This window comes from Equus asinus, chromosome 12 (genome assembly GCF_041296235.1).
Source record: "Equus asinus isolate D_3611 breed Donkey chromosome 12, EquAss-T2T_v2, whole genome shotgun sequence".
Lineage (NCBI taxonomy): Eukaryota > Metazoa > Chordata > Mammalia > Perissodactyla > Equidae > Equus > Equus asinus.
The window spans coordinates 54,829,540-54,845,814 of NC_091801.1; positions in this window are offsets into that span (position 1 = coordinate 54,829,540).

A 16,275-nucleotide genomic window follows, 5' to 3' on the forward strand; every position below is an offset into this window, starting at 1 on the left:
AGACTCAAGGGGTCAGGAATAGACTCCAACTCTTGATGGGAGAAGCACCAAAGTCACATTGCAATGGACATGGATGTGAGGTGCAGAATTGAGGCCTCTCTTGTAATCGATCTGCCACATACTCCTTCAGTGAGGCACCTGTCCAACTGGCTACAGTCCACAAAACTTTACTTTGCTAGACAGTTATCTAGGTAAAATAATAGCTGGCAATTTTGTTGTTGCTTTTGCTGGATTGACTTCTTTTTTCTCCCTGCCCCCACAGTTTTATTGAGAAATAATTGCCATACATCACCAGATAAGTTTAAGGCGTACAACATGATTGTTTGGTTTACATATATTGTGAAATGATTACCACAATAGGTTTAGTCAACACCTGTCATCTCATACGGATACAATAAAAGGAAAAGAAAAAATAGTGGCCGGCCCCGTGGCTGAGTGGTTAAGTTTGTACTCTCCGCTACGGCAGCCCAGGGTTTCGCTGGTTCAGATCCTGGGCGTGGACATGGCACCACTCATCAGGCCACGTTGAGGTGAGGTGCCACATGCCACAACTAGAAGCACCCACAACTAAAATATACAGCTATGTACTCGGGGGGGGGGGGGGGCGCGTTGGGGAGAATAAGCAGAAAGAAAAGAAAAGAAAAAATAATTTCTCCTTGTGATGAGAGCTTTGAATTTACTCTCAACTTTCCTATATATCTTATAGCAGTCTTAACTGTAGTCATCATGTTGTACATCACATCCCTAGTACTTATGTATCTTATAACTGAAAGCTTGTGCTTTTGACCACCTTCCTTCAATTCCCCCACCCCACCCCTTGCCTCTGATAACCACAAATCTGATCTCTTTTTCTATGAGTTTGGTGGGGTATTTTGTTTGTTTGTTTGTTTTTTAGATTCCACATAGAAGTGAAATCATACAGTATTTGTCTTTCTCTGTTTGACTTATTTCACTTAGCATAATACCTTTAAGGTCTATCCATGTTGTTACAAATGGTAGGATTTCCTTGTTTTTTAATGGCTGAATAATATTCCATTGTGTATATGTATCACAGTTTCTTTATCCATTCATCCATCGATGGACTCTTAGGTTGTTTCATGTCTTGGCTATTATAAATAATGTTTCTATGAACACGGAGATGCAGATAAGGCCAATACTTTGTTTGCCTTAATTGATTCAACAAATATTCTTGGAACGATTATAATGTGCTCTGGCATTACAATGATGAGTGAAAATAGACAGGATTCCAGTTTTCAGAGAGCCTACATTTAAAGCCTTTCTGTTTTCCCATTACCATTTCAGTAGTATACAAGCAAATAGGTTATTTTCACTTCAGGTTTCGAAAGGTCCTATATAAAATCCAATTACCTCTTTCAAAACTGTGAATTTAAGAATTGCCAGAAGTTTCACAACTAGAAAAGATCACTTATCAGTTTGAGGCTAGTCAAATTTGAAATAAGAATGAGTCATGTTAAAGTCAATATTTGGTACATGGTCAATTTCTTTCCCAGCATGAGCAATTGTGTCAACCTGAGTCCTTAATCCTTTTTAATTTGGTCATTGCTTCAAGTCTGCAGATTTCAAAAATCATGATATCTGACCTAACTCTATTAGTAAAATCAATTTTAAAGCATCACAAATGGCATTTGCTCCAGAATTAGAAACATCTTTAACAATATCGTTAAATTTTAAAGTTTGAAGTATCCTTAGAAATCATTTGATCCAAGGTCTTTGTTTTACAGATGAGGAAGGCAATATCCAGAGAGGCAGAGACATGCCTAAATTCACGTATCCAGGCAGCCATAGAGCCAGAACCAGAACCTAGAACGCCTCTCTTCCATCTCAGCAGCCTGCCCATCATAACATGTGCCTCCTTCCTTCCGCTTTGACAGTGTGCTTGAATGTTTTCATTTCCCAGAGCTCCGTTATTCGTAATAAATGAATTGGAGGAGAACAGGAGTGGATGTGGAGGAGGCAATCTTAGAGGTTGCTGTGGTGATTGAGGCAAGTCCAGTGTTCTGAAATGGGACTGTGCTAGAGGAGGTGGAGAAAGCTGCACGTAGTCCAAATACGGTTAGGAGTTAGAAAGGACAGAATTCCCAGAGTGAAGAAAAGAAAAGAAACAAGGATGAAAATAAGGTTTACGACATGAACAGTGAGGTGGTTAGTAGCACCATTCATAGAACCAGGCTTTGCTGGTGGAAATCAAGAGATTGGTTTTGCCCACCGATTTTGTACAGCCCTCCACACGTCCAACTGGGACTCTCCTTGAGGCAGTGATAGATACGCATCTAGGTTTCAGGATGGATAAACACAATGAGTGCATTGGCTCACTCCTTCAGCAAATAAGATGTGAACACTTCCAGTGTGTTGAGCATTGTGCTATGCCCAGAGAACGCAGTGAGAGGCAAGATAGGTTGGTACCTGCTGTCAGGAAGTTTCCACAGTTGCAGGACTGTCTGACCTTCTGAGCATTCCTGGTTTCATCATTCCTTGTAGACGTCAAAGGTACTGCCACAGTGTACTGTGATTTGCCTCCAAAGACCACATTATTCCCTGTAGGCACCAAAAGAACAGACTCGACCGTGCTCAATCATGTGCCTCAAATTAAGCTAGCTGGGAAATGGTGGAACGGGAGCTCTAATCTGCCTTTCAGTGGCTCACTTGGTCTCAAACTGCTCCTCCCTTCTCATCTCCTGCACGGTCTAGAGAGGAGCTTCTTTATTATTATAAACCAAGTGGCCCTTATTCCTTTTTTGAGTCCCTCTTCGAGCACAAATTTTCACAAGTACAGAAAACACATTTCAAGGATTTAAACATGGAGTTCTTTGCTTCCTCTTGCACTACTCGGGCCTCAGAGGAGTCCCCTTGGCACAGCCAGGCCTCTAGTGCTGGAGTAAATGAGGCCCATGCCTTTGGACTCATCTCTTTTTTGATCTTCTCTCCTCTCTTGTTTGAAGTAAAATATCTTTGACAATCATATGCAATCATTCCTCAGGCTACAGTGCTTATAGGAGAAGCTGCGCCAAAGATGATCCCATAGTTACAGGATAAACCAAAAATTTACATTATAAAAGGTTATTTAGGCAGAACTGGAAATTTATGGCAAAACATGGATTGTCTGCCCATCATCATCAGCTTTACCATCACAACTACTGTTTATTGAATGCTTACTATGTGCCAGACACTGTGCTAAGCCTAAGATATATGTAAAATATTTTATTTAATCCTTACAGTTTCCTTATTTGACAGATAAAGGTACTGAAGCCTAAAAAGTTTGGATAACTTAAGGTGCCATGGCTAGTAAGTATCAGAACTGGAACCACAGATCTGTCAGTTTCCTCCAAAGCAAACTCTTAACCACAAAACTAAACTAAATCCTGTGCATTAGACATTTTCTCCAAATTCAGTTTTGAATTATGCTGCGGTCTTCTCAGACAGTCACACAAACTGTTCATCACAAGGGCTTCCTCTCTCCTGTGTTTGACCATTGGCGAACACTGAATGTTGAATGTGGATTGTCGTTCACACGTTCCCTGTGGTACAAACATTGCATGAAGCAGTCCTAAGGGGACTTGATGCTGGATAGAACAAAGGATGCATGTTTCCAGAATATTTTATTTAAATGATAAGCTAATCTAATAATAATCAGTGTCACATCGCACCTGAGGCAACAAGGAATTGAACCATAGATGGTTTTTAATAATAAAAAGATGTCAAGTGATATCTCCTTCACAAACAAGGGAAACAAAGGGAACAGAAAAGCTGGACAAAGGACGAGAAAAATGATCTACACCATTGGGGTAATTAAATCAGAATTAGGTTGGTGTTAGCATACAATAATAAAATGAACCAATCAGAGTGACTCGATTGGAGGAACCTATTGGATTTCTGTTTATATAAACCTTGAGTGGAAGAGAAATACCAAGAAGAGTGATTTTTTTAATGCTAAGAAAAATAGTGAGTGAAAATTTATTTATAATTTTGTTTGATTTTATGCTCTCAAACTTGCTCAGCCCTTTCATGACCTGAAATTTCAACCCCAAATCATACCCGCCATGTATTCTCTTCGGAACAAGACAGCATGTTAAGAAAACAAATAGAATCTCCAACGCTTTGCAAAGGTGAATGCTTCAGGTTTTCAACAAAACATCCAGAAAGTTTGGGTTTGTGCAGGTTTTGCCTTATACCAAAATCAGCCACTAGATGGCAAAATATGACATGATATGGAAGCTGCAGACAGTTTAAAAGTCTGACGGAGCGAAGTAGAGGAAATTCAAGTTAGTGAAAACCTGTAATTGTACTATACTTATAAAAAGATATAATATAGTCATTCTTAAGGTGTGCACATTACTTCTAATTAAAAATGTTTACTGATTCATTCAAATTCTTGCCAGAAGTCCTAAGGCTAAAACCCAGCTGACTGCAAGACTTGTTCCTGAGCCCTGCTTCTTATCTCTGCCAGCCTCCCGCCTAGGGGTTCGCTGCTTAACGATATTTCTCAGTGCTAACCACCAGCTTGCCTGGGTTCTAATTAGAATTCTCTTCTGTCACATTCTCCATCATTCTTCTTGGCCTCCTTTCAACATCTTTCACTACTTCATCCTTGCATATTTGCTTGGACCGACCCAGCTGCGGTCTTTTTGACCTTTTTGACTCTTTTTGGGCCTATGAACCCATTTCTCAGCAGCACACCTAGTAGGATGCTCTATTTCCAGGTCCTAGCCTGAATCAACATAAGCCTCAAGATGTGAGAGAAACGTTTCTTAAAAAACCGGTCACGTAAATGTTACAGGAAGACTGATGGAAAGGAAGAGTGAGATGAACCTCAGACCAGTTACACAGCTTTTTCAAAGTTTCTTATCGATAATTGCTAAAAATAGAACCAGATACTCCTGACACCTGATTTGGCCCTCCATTTAGTCAATAGTCTCTTTCTTTGATCATTAAATAAAAGAAGAAAGTAGCAATTTGGGGAAACGCATGCCAAGTAGACTTGATAATCTTTTCCAAGTGCTATCAGTGAAACCAGTAACAGAAAAGAAGTTTTCCGCTGGCCTCTCCACTGTTCTGGACTTATTAATTTCTATAATACTCTACATTCTGAAATTGAATCATGTTACTAAAATCTCTTGTTGGAGATTAACAAAGTGAAAGTTAGACTGAAATTTCCCAAAGCAAGTGGTCTTTGTGAGAAACCTCTTGTGCAATCCATACCATATGTCGTTTTATACACAGATATTTTACAAAATGTTGAGAGAGCCCAACAGCATTCTTCGTGAAATCTCCTCTAAGCAAATATACCCAACCTAAAGCAACCTCATTGCCTTTGTGCCTGGCATATAACAGATGCTCAGTTTGCACAGGGAAGGAAGGAGTGAAGGAAGAAATGGAGAGGAAGAAGAAGAAAGATGAGAGAAAAGATGTGTCTATTGAAAAGATACAAACAAATGCTTGTAAAATCACCAAGAAGCATACTTTCTTTGTCCAGTTGCGATGAAGAAATGTCAGTTCTCTTCTTAGTATAAGCTGATGTTTTAGGCTTGGCCATTTTCAAAACTATTCCCTAATCATCTCTTTTCTAGACTAAACAATCCTAGCTCCGAAAACTTTCCCTCAGGACTTTCATTAATTGTTTTTGTGCTTATCTATACCAATTTTGATTTCTTTCTTAAAAGTCAAAGTTATTTGAGATTATATTCCATTGCTTTTCTTTAGCCTTTCAAATGTTATCCTCTTTTGAGGAGATATTTACAGTTAAAAGAGAAAACAGATGAAATTTTAAGTTTTTAAGGGGAAAATATATTTTGAAGCCCATGGAAAAGTAGTTATCTAAACAACTACTTTTTTACATACAAGCAAATATTATTAGAAATTTGCTTTTCTTAAAGCATAAAACAGATTAATTATTGCATCTGGATTTCTCAATCCCCAAACACAACACATAGAGACACACACACACACACACACACACTTCCTATGCTACGAAAAAGTAGTCAAACATAATACTTACTTTTTCCATGATAATAATATTTAATGAAATAAACTACTAAAAGATTTTTCACCCTAAATTCATGTATTCTACAAAGAATCTCTTACAACATATAAAAACCCGGAAACCCTGTTGGGAGCCTTCACATAGATTTGCCACTTTAAGCACTTCCCTGTTTCTAAATCAAACTGTTGTCTATGAACCGCCTTCATCAGCATCACTTTGCAGAAGAGTACTTCAGCAGGACTTCTCAAAGCTGCTGATTCCTGGTCTCCGTTCCAGCCCTACAGAATTAGAATCTCTAGAGACAGGGTCCAGAAAATTGGCATACTCCCCACATAATTCTTATGAATATTTCAGTTTCAAGGGATACTAGTACCAAGCTTTGGTCTTTCCACCTGGTAGAGAAGCACTATTTTTTTTCCCTATAAGTACAGAGATTTTTTTTTTTAAGTTGGTACTTAAACAGTGATGGTAAAAATGTAAGCGATATGCTACCTATCCAGCAAACATCCTGGATCTGGTCAGCAACCTGATTATTGTGAAGAAAGAATTTAATTGTGTTGCTAGGGATCTCTAAGGTGCTTTGATCTCCCAGGGACTAGCTTTATTTTTGGATGTTAATGTAAGACAAATCCCACAGTCTCTTTTATAATTCACATACTTGGCCAAGTTTGCACTTCACATTGCAGTGAATCTGATTTCTTCCTTGTAGTGAGCTCTAATGTAAGACATTGTGTTTTTTAATACAGAAATGGAAATTATTTTTGGTTGGCCAGGAAGTTGAAAAGAAGGGAAAATAATGCTGAGCTATAATTGCTAAGAGTCAGTGATTGGAGTCTAAGAAACAGGATTCCAGGGGCAGGCCCTGTGACATAGTGGCTGAGTTCAGTGTGCTCTGCTTCAGCAGCCCAGGTTTGCTGGTTCAGATGCTGGGCACAGGCCTACACCACTCGTCAGCCATGCTGTGGCAGTGACACACATACAAAGTAGAGAAGGATTGGCACAGATGTTATCTCAGGGCTAATATTCCCTAAGCAAAGAAGAAGAGGAAGATTGGCAACGTGTGTTAGCTCAGGGTGAATCTTCCTCAGCAAAGAAGAAAAGAAGGAAGGAAGAAAGGAAGGGAGGGAGGAAGAAAGAAATGAGATTCCAAGAAGTAGGACTATAACCCTGGTATTCTTATTCTTCCAGTTTCTACCACTTAGGTCACTTCAAATTTATTTGCTTTCAAGGTGACCTACTTTGATTATGTGATAGCTTAGAATTTATGTGACAGATATCATCTGATAGTTTAGAATGTTGCTCACATTTATGCTGAAATCAATAAATAAAGTTATTCTCTAAAATAAGTTTGCTTTACCACTTTTTTGTGTTTCACCCCCTTTTAGTATATTCTCTCATAATATGATGCATTTGGAAAGCTCTATGGCTGTGACTTACTAGATTGTTCTCTATGATAGTTTTCCTTTGATTTTACTTCCATTTTATATTCTGTAAAAGGTTATTGATATTCAGTTTCTGTATGAGTGTACACTTTATCAAAGTATCAAGTACTTATAGGGAAAAAAAATAGTGCTTCTCTACCAGATGGAAAGACCAAAGCTTGGTACAAAAACTTTCAGATTCATTTGATTCTCACAACCACTCAAAATATGGCAGGGAATGTACCATCTGTATTTTAATTTAAATAAAATTTAATAAATGTTATAATTTTCAATATGAATTCGTCATTAGTAGAACATTAACATGTTTTATAAAACATGTTAAATACACATAAAATTAAAACAAGTTAACATATGTTAAAACATGTTTTGGTATGAAGTTAAATTAACGTGGAGAATATGTTTTATCTTGTATTAATGCAAGATGAGAGAGAAAAATATGATGAAAAACCTCTCCAAATTGCACGAATCAAATTTCTTTTCCTTCAGTGTGATATAAGGACAAAGCTTCTGGCTTCCCAGGCTTATGATATTATCTCTGTTAATACAGCATGTTGGGGTAGGGTCTGTGTGTCAGTCTGCCTCACACTGCCCCATTTTACACCTCTAGCTCCCGCACTCCAACAGTATTCATACTGAAGAATAAATCAGATGACCACTCCAATTATGAGTCCCTGGGCCACACCTTGATCAAATATATCATGAGGGAATTTGATTACATGACTTAATGATAACTTCCAATCCTGAGACTCAATGGAAGAAATGCCTGTGTGGGCTCACGTCACCTTATTTAGTATCTACATCACTTGTCTCATAGGAGTATTACACTGTTGCTGAGGAAGATACAGGAAGTTAGGCTAAATAGGTACAAGGGTCACCAATTCACAAATAGGTTGGATGGTAGCAATACCATTTCAAGTTGATTGCTTTGAGACTGGAACATATTTTCCCCTATGAACAATGTTATATATGGTTATTAAATTCCAAAGTTAATTTAAAGTGTATGTAGAGGGTATACCCTGATAAAAATGAGAAGTGAATATAGTAAGCCAGCCTCCAGGGAAGGGCTGTGTAGTGAAAGCTGTACATTTAGGCAACTGCAAGCCAATCACAGGTGAGGGTCACAAAAACTGGACAGAAAAAGGCAAACCAGAGTCTCCAATGCAGGAAGAGCCCTTTGATTTCTTGACAACATAATGATACAGCATGAGCCAATTTCCCTTGGGAATGATAACCAGATGCGTTTCAGAGTGTTGGACCTAAACCCTTTGTGAGATATGATTGATAAGTTTATTCCAAACGCCAAAGAAGATAATGAAGTGAGGTAACTTCCAGTCCTCCCCCAACGCCCCAACCCACCTCCTTCCAAGTGAGTTCCCCAATCACAGTTCTCCTCATTTTGGACATCTGTATTTCTCCACCAGGACATCTCAAAGAAACAAAAAATAAAGAAGCATCTTCAAAAGTAGTCCCTTCCATCCAAGCTCTACAATGGGGAAGAAACTTAATTTTGGTCTGAATCTCTTCACTTGGCCAAAAGGACCTGGAAGCTTTGTTAGTGAGTGGTCTCTGTGGCTTCTTCTAGTAAGTAGAGCTCCTCCTCTCTCCTCCCCTCAAGGATTGCCTCCAATCAGAGTAAAGCACAACGACCCTGCAAAAGTTCCAGCCTCACCAAGCAACCAATCCCCCTTATTTGTAGATGAGGAATCTTTATAAACTTGATTTTTTAAATCAAGGGATACTTGAACTATGCTAGTTCCAAGACATGGAAAAAAGTTTATTTTTGTGAGGTGGTGGCCATATTGGTTTATGTATGTGTTCACTTGACAAATCTCTGCTGTGAATTTTTCTTGTAATTTGCCTCTCTTCTAGGAAAATTAAAATTTGCATGCAGAGATTCTGGTTGTGTATTTCAGATTCCTAGACTGTTTTACTTAATCAAACTTATACCAAACCAATTAATCAAAGTTATAAATGGAAAGACGACATTCCTGAGACGTCATTTATCAGGCCGTGGACTGATGTCACTCTTTTCTCTACTGTCACTGGCGCCATCCTCATCCAGGAACACATGCCAGGAATGTTAAATGAGCTGATCTGTGGGGAGCATTGAGAAGATCTAAAGTTTGCCTTTTAAACAGTTCCAGTACCTAGAACGATCCTGGAAGAAGGAATAATTAATAATTTTTTCTTAATGAATTCTGCTATGCATGTTTCCCCATAACAATTAAAACAATGGACAGTGACTGCTGCTCAGACCTGTAGACAAATTTAATCAAAGGAAGAAAACAAAAAATAAAATTCTCTTTAAGCTCCCAGGAGATAGAAAACCATGCCGGTTTGATTTGGGAGTACTTAGCACATTTGAGAATGTAAACACATTTTTCTATTATGATACTCATTTAAAATAAATATTTTATCTGGAAACAAATCATCTCTGGTTCTAATTTGAATCAGGAATTAGAGTGAGATGATGTCACAAGACTAGTTTTATTAGGTAGGATACTGGTTTTTTATTAAAATGATCATCCTTGCTAATATTTCCACTTGCATCACCAAACGGAATCCGTTTCATTTTTCCTGTGCACTCCTGACACCTCAAAAATTGTCCCTCCCAATGTTCCTTAATTTAGTCAGTGACACTGCCATCTACCCAGGTGCTCAGCAAGAAACTTTACAGGCACCTTCAGCCTCTCCATCTTAATTAGGAAAGCTTAGTCAGAAGAACCATGTTTCTATTTACCACCATGAGCAAGTCATTGTTAGTAAATGTTGAAGTGATTTTGTGATTACTCATCTGTATTCTTAGCCAAGACATTTAACCTTTCCAAACTTCAGTTTCTTCATCAATAAATTCATAGATATGGACTATAGAAATATCCCTGAGTTTCTCTAATACCATGTTGCAACTGCATTCATACAAAGTTTTATCAACAAAAAGTCAATAGTCAATTAGTTGTCAACACTTTTTACATGTAGTTTTCCTGTGGATTGGTTCCCTATTCTGTGTGCTTTCCAAAGTGTCCTGCATTTGATTCTGTTATAGTATTTATCCTTCTCAAGTGCAACTTTCTGTTTATTATCTATCCTTCTAGGAGATACTGAGATTCCTGAAAATTCAAATTCACACATACAGACTATGGTCTTCATCACTTTATCTGCCCTTCATAGCATAGCACTTACCATATAGAATGTCCAAAATAGATTTACAAGTATTTGAATCTCTCCCTTCACATTGGCCACCCTAGCCTAAACCCTCATTCCTCCCCTGGGGCAACTGAAAAAGCCTGTTTAGCTGTCTGCCCTCCTTCTATTCCACAGAGCAGTCAGAATGACCAGCCTACAATGCTTCCTTCACTTCCCATCCCATTTTTAAAAGGCTCTGAAGGCCTTTGCAGGGCTTTACACTGCTACCTTTACAGTCTCAGCTCTGCCTCTCTTGCCTTCACTCATCTGCTGCAGACACACCAGGTTCTTTTCAGTTCCTCCTCCCTGTCTCAGGACCTTTGATCATGCTGTCCTACTGCCTAGAATCCATGGGAATTAGCTCCCAGAAAAAAATGTCTAATATACCTTGAGTATTATTACATGAAATTGTCTTTAGAAGTAGCACATTGACCTTTCTTAAGCTAATCTACCTGGAATTGCTTTTTCAAAAAGGATAAGGACTTAATATTTTGCACTTCAGGAGTATATTTGCCTGTAGTTAGCTAAGTGGAACATCAAAAATCTTTTAAGTCTAAAGCAAAATTCTCATCCTGTTCTGAAATGCGATCACTTCCAGTCATCATACCGCTTAAAAATTTCATCACCTTGGGGCTGGCCCAGTGGTGCAGCGTTAAATGGGCACGTTCCACTTCTCAGAGGCCCAGGGTTCGTCGGTTCAGATCCCAGGTGCGGACATAGCACCATTTGGCAAAAGCCATGCTGTGGTAGGCGTCACATGTACAAAGTAGAGGAAGATGAGCATGTATGTTAGCTCAAGGCCAGTCTTCCTCAGCAAAAAGAGGGGGGTTGGTGGTAGTTAGCTCAGAGCTAATCTTCCTCAAAAAAAAAAATTTTATTACCCTGTGGACTGGGATTATAATTACCCACGAAGACCAATCAAAGGTAGTCACTTAAGCTAGTGCTCTTCTTTGTAGAAATCATAGAATATTCTTCTTGCCCTTTAGTCAGCTCACAAGATCACATTATACTCCTAACGTCAGACTATACAGCAACACACTGCCTTGTTACTAAAAGTAGGGAGTTCACACCCTATACAGCAGTGTGACATTCATGGGGCAATTGCTCAGTGATTATTTCAAATATTGCCAAGAAGATAATGTCTCAAGGAGAAGAAATAGTCACCAGTGTTTTTAGATTTGAAGATTTCAAGAACATATAATAAGTCATGTAGCTTTAATAAGTGCCGTTCCACTGCCAGTAAAATCAGATTTGGGGTTTTTTCACTTGCTTAGAAAACCTAGTAATGGCTATGCCATACTGTCAGCTTATTTATACTTAAAATCAAGTCTCCTTTCATGAGACTTAATGCTATCTCTTACCAAAGCGTTCTTGACTTTGAGTGAAGTTACATGTGTTAAAGGCTAGGAGAGTCATTTTTTCACGTACCGGTCCCCCGTGTTTTTTAAGTACTGACGCCAGAGGGATTCTTTGGCAATCACTAAATAACGGGGACTCTCACATGTGCATAAACAAAGGCCACCAGCCAAACACCGATCCTCAGAAGCTTCCAAACCTGATGTGAGTTGTTCTAAACTCATTATTTAGAAACTGAAATAACAAAGACGTTGACCCTTGAAGTACCTGGGAAAGTGCCATACTTCCTACTGGCCACTTGGAGCCTCCGTGCGCTCTGCCCTACAAATGCAATCATGTTTACGTAAGGATTAGTTCTCCCGACAACTATCTGGGTTTTGATTTAGGAACTGAATAGGACTCCACCACAAAGAGCCACTGGATCACAGACAGTGTGTTCTTTTAATTTACTTGCGTAAACAGGCAAAAATTGAAGGCAGCTGTCAGCAAAGACCAAATTAGAGAGCTGAGTGTCAGAGCCACAGTTGAATCAAGATCAGGTTTTGAGGCGGGGGGTGGGGGGAGCTTGGATTTTTAAGCTTCCAAAAAAGATATGTTGTGAGGTACGAAGCTAAGACTTTCACTTGAACTATGGTTTGGATGTACAGTGCATGGTTTACTTCTCAAAAATCAAATTTAGACTGAAACTAATATCATTCCTAAAAACCTTTCCTTACTTAAATGATGTACATGATCTCAAAGTATAATACAATAAATGTGCAAACCATAACCATCCCTAATAGAATTATAGCAAATATAGCTCAGTCTGCTAGGCTTGTGGGCTGTGAATCTCCTTGATATGGCTCATCACAAACTCCTAATGCATCTTTTAGTGATTTTAATGATTGCTCTAATTCTGTCCTGGTATTTTTTGCTTCTCTTATTATCTCCCGGTGACCTTGCTTTTGTGCCAGACTGCTGTGATGGAACATTGCAGTTGTGATCGGGGAAGAACAGTAAGCAAAATCTCAAGCTTGGGACTCTCAATAATTCAATGCATTTATTCATACATTTACCATGTCTATTTAGTAAGTGTAGACATCTGTGGCTATGTGCAATGCCTTAAAATTTAGTTAACATAGGTATAGGTGTAATTGGGGGCAATATGGCTTAGTGGTTAAAGTACACTGGCTGTGGAGTTAGATTTGGGTCTGATATGCAACTTAGGCATTTAATAGCAAATTAGTTCATTTCTTTGCATTTTAATTTTCTCATTTATAAAATAAGGAAAATAATATTTTATAGGGTTGTTTTGAAAATGAAATATGATAACCTACATAATGTGCTCCTATAAAGCCAGGCACATAGAAAGCACTCAATAAAATAGTTATTCTCATTATTTTATTATCAGCTCAATTCAGTAAATAGATATTTAGGGCCTGCTATGTGTCAGCACTGTGGGATACACAAAAGAAGTTTGAAATAGTGTTCCTGTTCTGAAAAGACTTATAATCACGTTGAAGTTTTGATTATGGAAATAAGCTATAGTGCCTGGAAAAAGTAATGTGTTACTCTGTGGGGAAGTGTCCAAATGAGTAAGGGGAGGAAAGCAAGAGCTACAAGGGATCTGAGGAAGAAGAGGCAAGTATGAGTTGAAACAGTGGAGAAACACTGCGTGGAAGACGTCGTAATTATGGTGAATCTTGAAGGCTGGGCCTTCCACACATAGGAAGGTGATAGAAATGAACATGGCCTATTTGAGGAATATTCAGCTTCACCAAAGCACTGGTTGTGCTGGGAATAAGGGAGGATCAGGTTGCAAAGAGGCAGCATTTTCCAAAATGTGTTCTAAGAAAGGGTAGTTTAGCAGGATAATCAAAGCGCATGCGCTCTCTCTCTCTCTCTCTCTCTCTCTATCACACACACACACACACACACACAGAAAAGTTTATTTCTTGGGCAAATGTTGGGCCAAACAAAGTGACACATACATCTTCTTTGTGGGACTTCTCAGAGACTTTAACATGCTAACGTGTGTAATAGAAATATAACTAACTGTAGTGTTTATGCGTAAAGCATCTAATTGTGCCCTAAGTGTCATAATTCCCATCAGTGATGACACGCATGGCATATGCTTCTCTCTTCCCTTTGAAGGAGCTTGTAGTGAGGGAGGAAAGGTGAGACTCAGAACAGAAGAACAAAAGTTAATGGAGTGTGGAAATGACTCCAATATGAGGAAGGAAGGAAATCCTGATTTGAATTTGGTGGCAAGAGTTGGAGAAGGCTGGATTTTCTGCATTCAAAGATGCGAGGGCTTTGGAGAAAAAGAAGGCTGGAGGACTGCCTCCTGAGAATGAGGAGTTGGTGGGAGTGTTGCTGATGACCAGGCAGCATAGCCAAGTTTTAAGAACAGGGATCCTCTTAAGTTGTTTGAGTTAATGTGATGTGTAAAATTCATCTGCCCTAAAAGTTGAGTAAAATTTGTGCTACACAAAGGCCTGACGCATCAGTTCATTTTATCAGTTTACTTATGCATTGGTCAGTTGCCAGGTCGGCTGGGGCCTGGCTGGTCTAGGACAGCTTTAACTGGAATAACTCACCTCTGCCGCATGTGGCCTCTCATTCTCCAGAGACTAGACCAGGCGTGTTCATTCACATGGTATTGGCAAGGCTCCAAGAGACAACAAGCAGAACCATTCAATGTCTCTTGTAGCCTAACATTGAACTGGGACATTATCACTTCCCAGCTTTATTTTGGCCAAAGCAAGCCACAAGTGTAGCACAGATTCAAGGGATGGGGAAATTGTCCCCACTTTTGATGGGAAGAGCTGCAAAGCCACATTGCAAAGGGGTAAAGATACAGGGAGGGAAATAATTTTGGCCTTTTGTGCAAAGAATTTACAACATCTTACCTGAGTAACTTTCTCATGGATATGTAAAAGGGCTTGGTTTAATGCTATGTAGAACAGCATAATGGTAAGAACAGCGTGCTCAGAAAATCGAATCTACTCAGTACAATAAAAACCTCTGAGCAAAGAGTGACCATGGGAATATAAGCCTCATGTTTAGTCACCAAAGATCTGAAGTGAGCATTAAACTTTCTATAAGTCATGGAAAGGGGTGCTGAGCCAATATTACCTAGCTCTTAAGGGACGCTCTGACACCAACTGAGAGATGGGTATTATGAATATCCAAAAAGTTTCTATAGGACATGGTGTGCTCCTGGTTTATTTTACCATGGAAAAATTCTCTCCCTTCCCTCCCTTCCTTTCTCCTCTCTTTTCCTCCCTCTCCATCTCTTCTCCAGCCTCCCATCCTCACAAGACTAAGAAATGGAAACAGTATGGGAAAGGGCTTAGAATATAAGGATGAAGCATCTGACCCAAGCTTGTAGGCAGTGGCAAGTCTTTAGAAGATTTGGGGCACAAAGTTTGTGATTGAATTTGGAAGGGTTCATCTTCTGACAGCATTGTTTGGTGGATCAGAAGGAAGCCTTGTTTTTGAGAGTAGGAAGCAAGTTACATTAACAGCTTCTAAAAGAATCAAGACAGATACAAAACAAAGATACGTCTGCTTCTGGTACCCAAGCACCCAAGACATTTAACAAATGTTTGTTGATTGACTGTTCTGGTGACATCCATGTGGACTTGGATGATTTTTGAAGAGACTCAACCAATAAGAAGCCTTGATCAGGCCCCATTTTGTAAGAGGTGTTGCCCATATGTTATTTCCTATCTAGGCATCAGAAACAAGGATTCAAATGTCAATTAGGTCAAATTGATTCAAGAAAATTTTTTAATGATAGATGAGAGGCTCTTGTAACTCCAGACTTCATAAAGATAACAAAAGAGAGTAGGTAAGAATAATTGAACCCACCCTATGGAATTAACTATACACAGTTAAGTGAACAGTTAACTTAAACACACACACATATGATAATAAGCAGTTGTGACTACAGTACAACTCCATTCCAAATTCCAGTCATGCTTTGTTAGGATATCAATGGCTTTAAGAACCAGTCCTAGTCCTCTCTTAAGTAATTTCTTTGGTTACTTTGTTTGTGTCCTTCATTTATCTTGGTTGGCATCCATCATTGGTAATTCTGACTCTCATGATTACCCATACTGGTCCATAAAAAATCTTTTATTTTCTTATATGAGAGTTGTACATAGGCAAGAATATGTGAAAAAAATTTTGGTTGCTTTGTCTACAACTCCTCAAACAGATAGAATCTGTATCAACTATTTTTGTAGCACTCACTATTTCTGACCCTATAATGCCACTATAGAGATTTACACTGGAAACTCAAGTCCCATT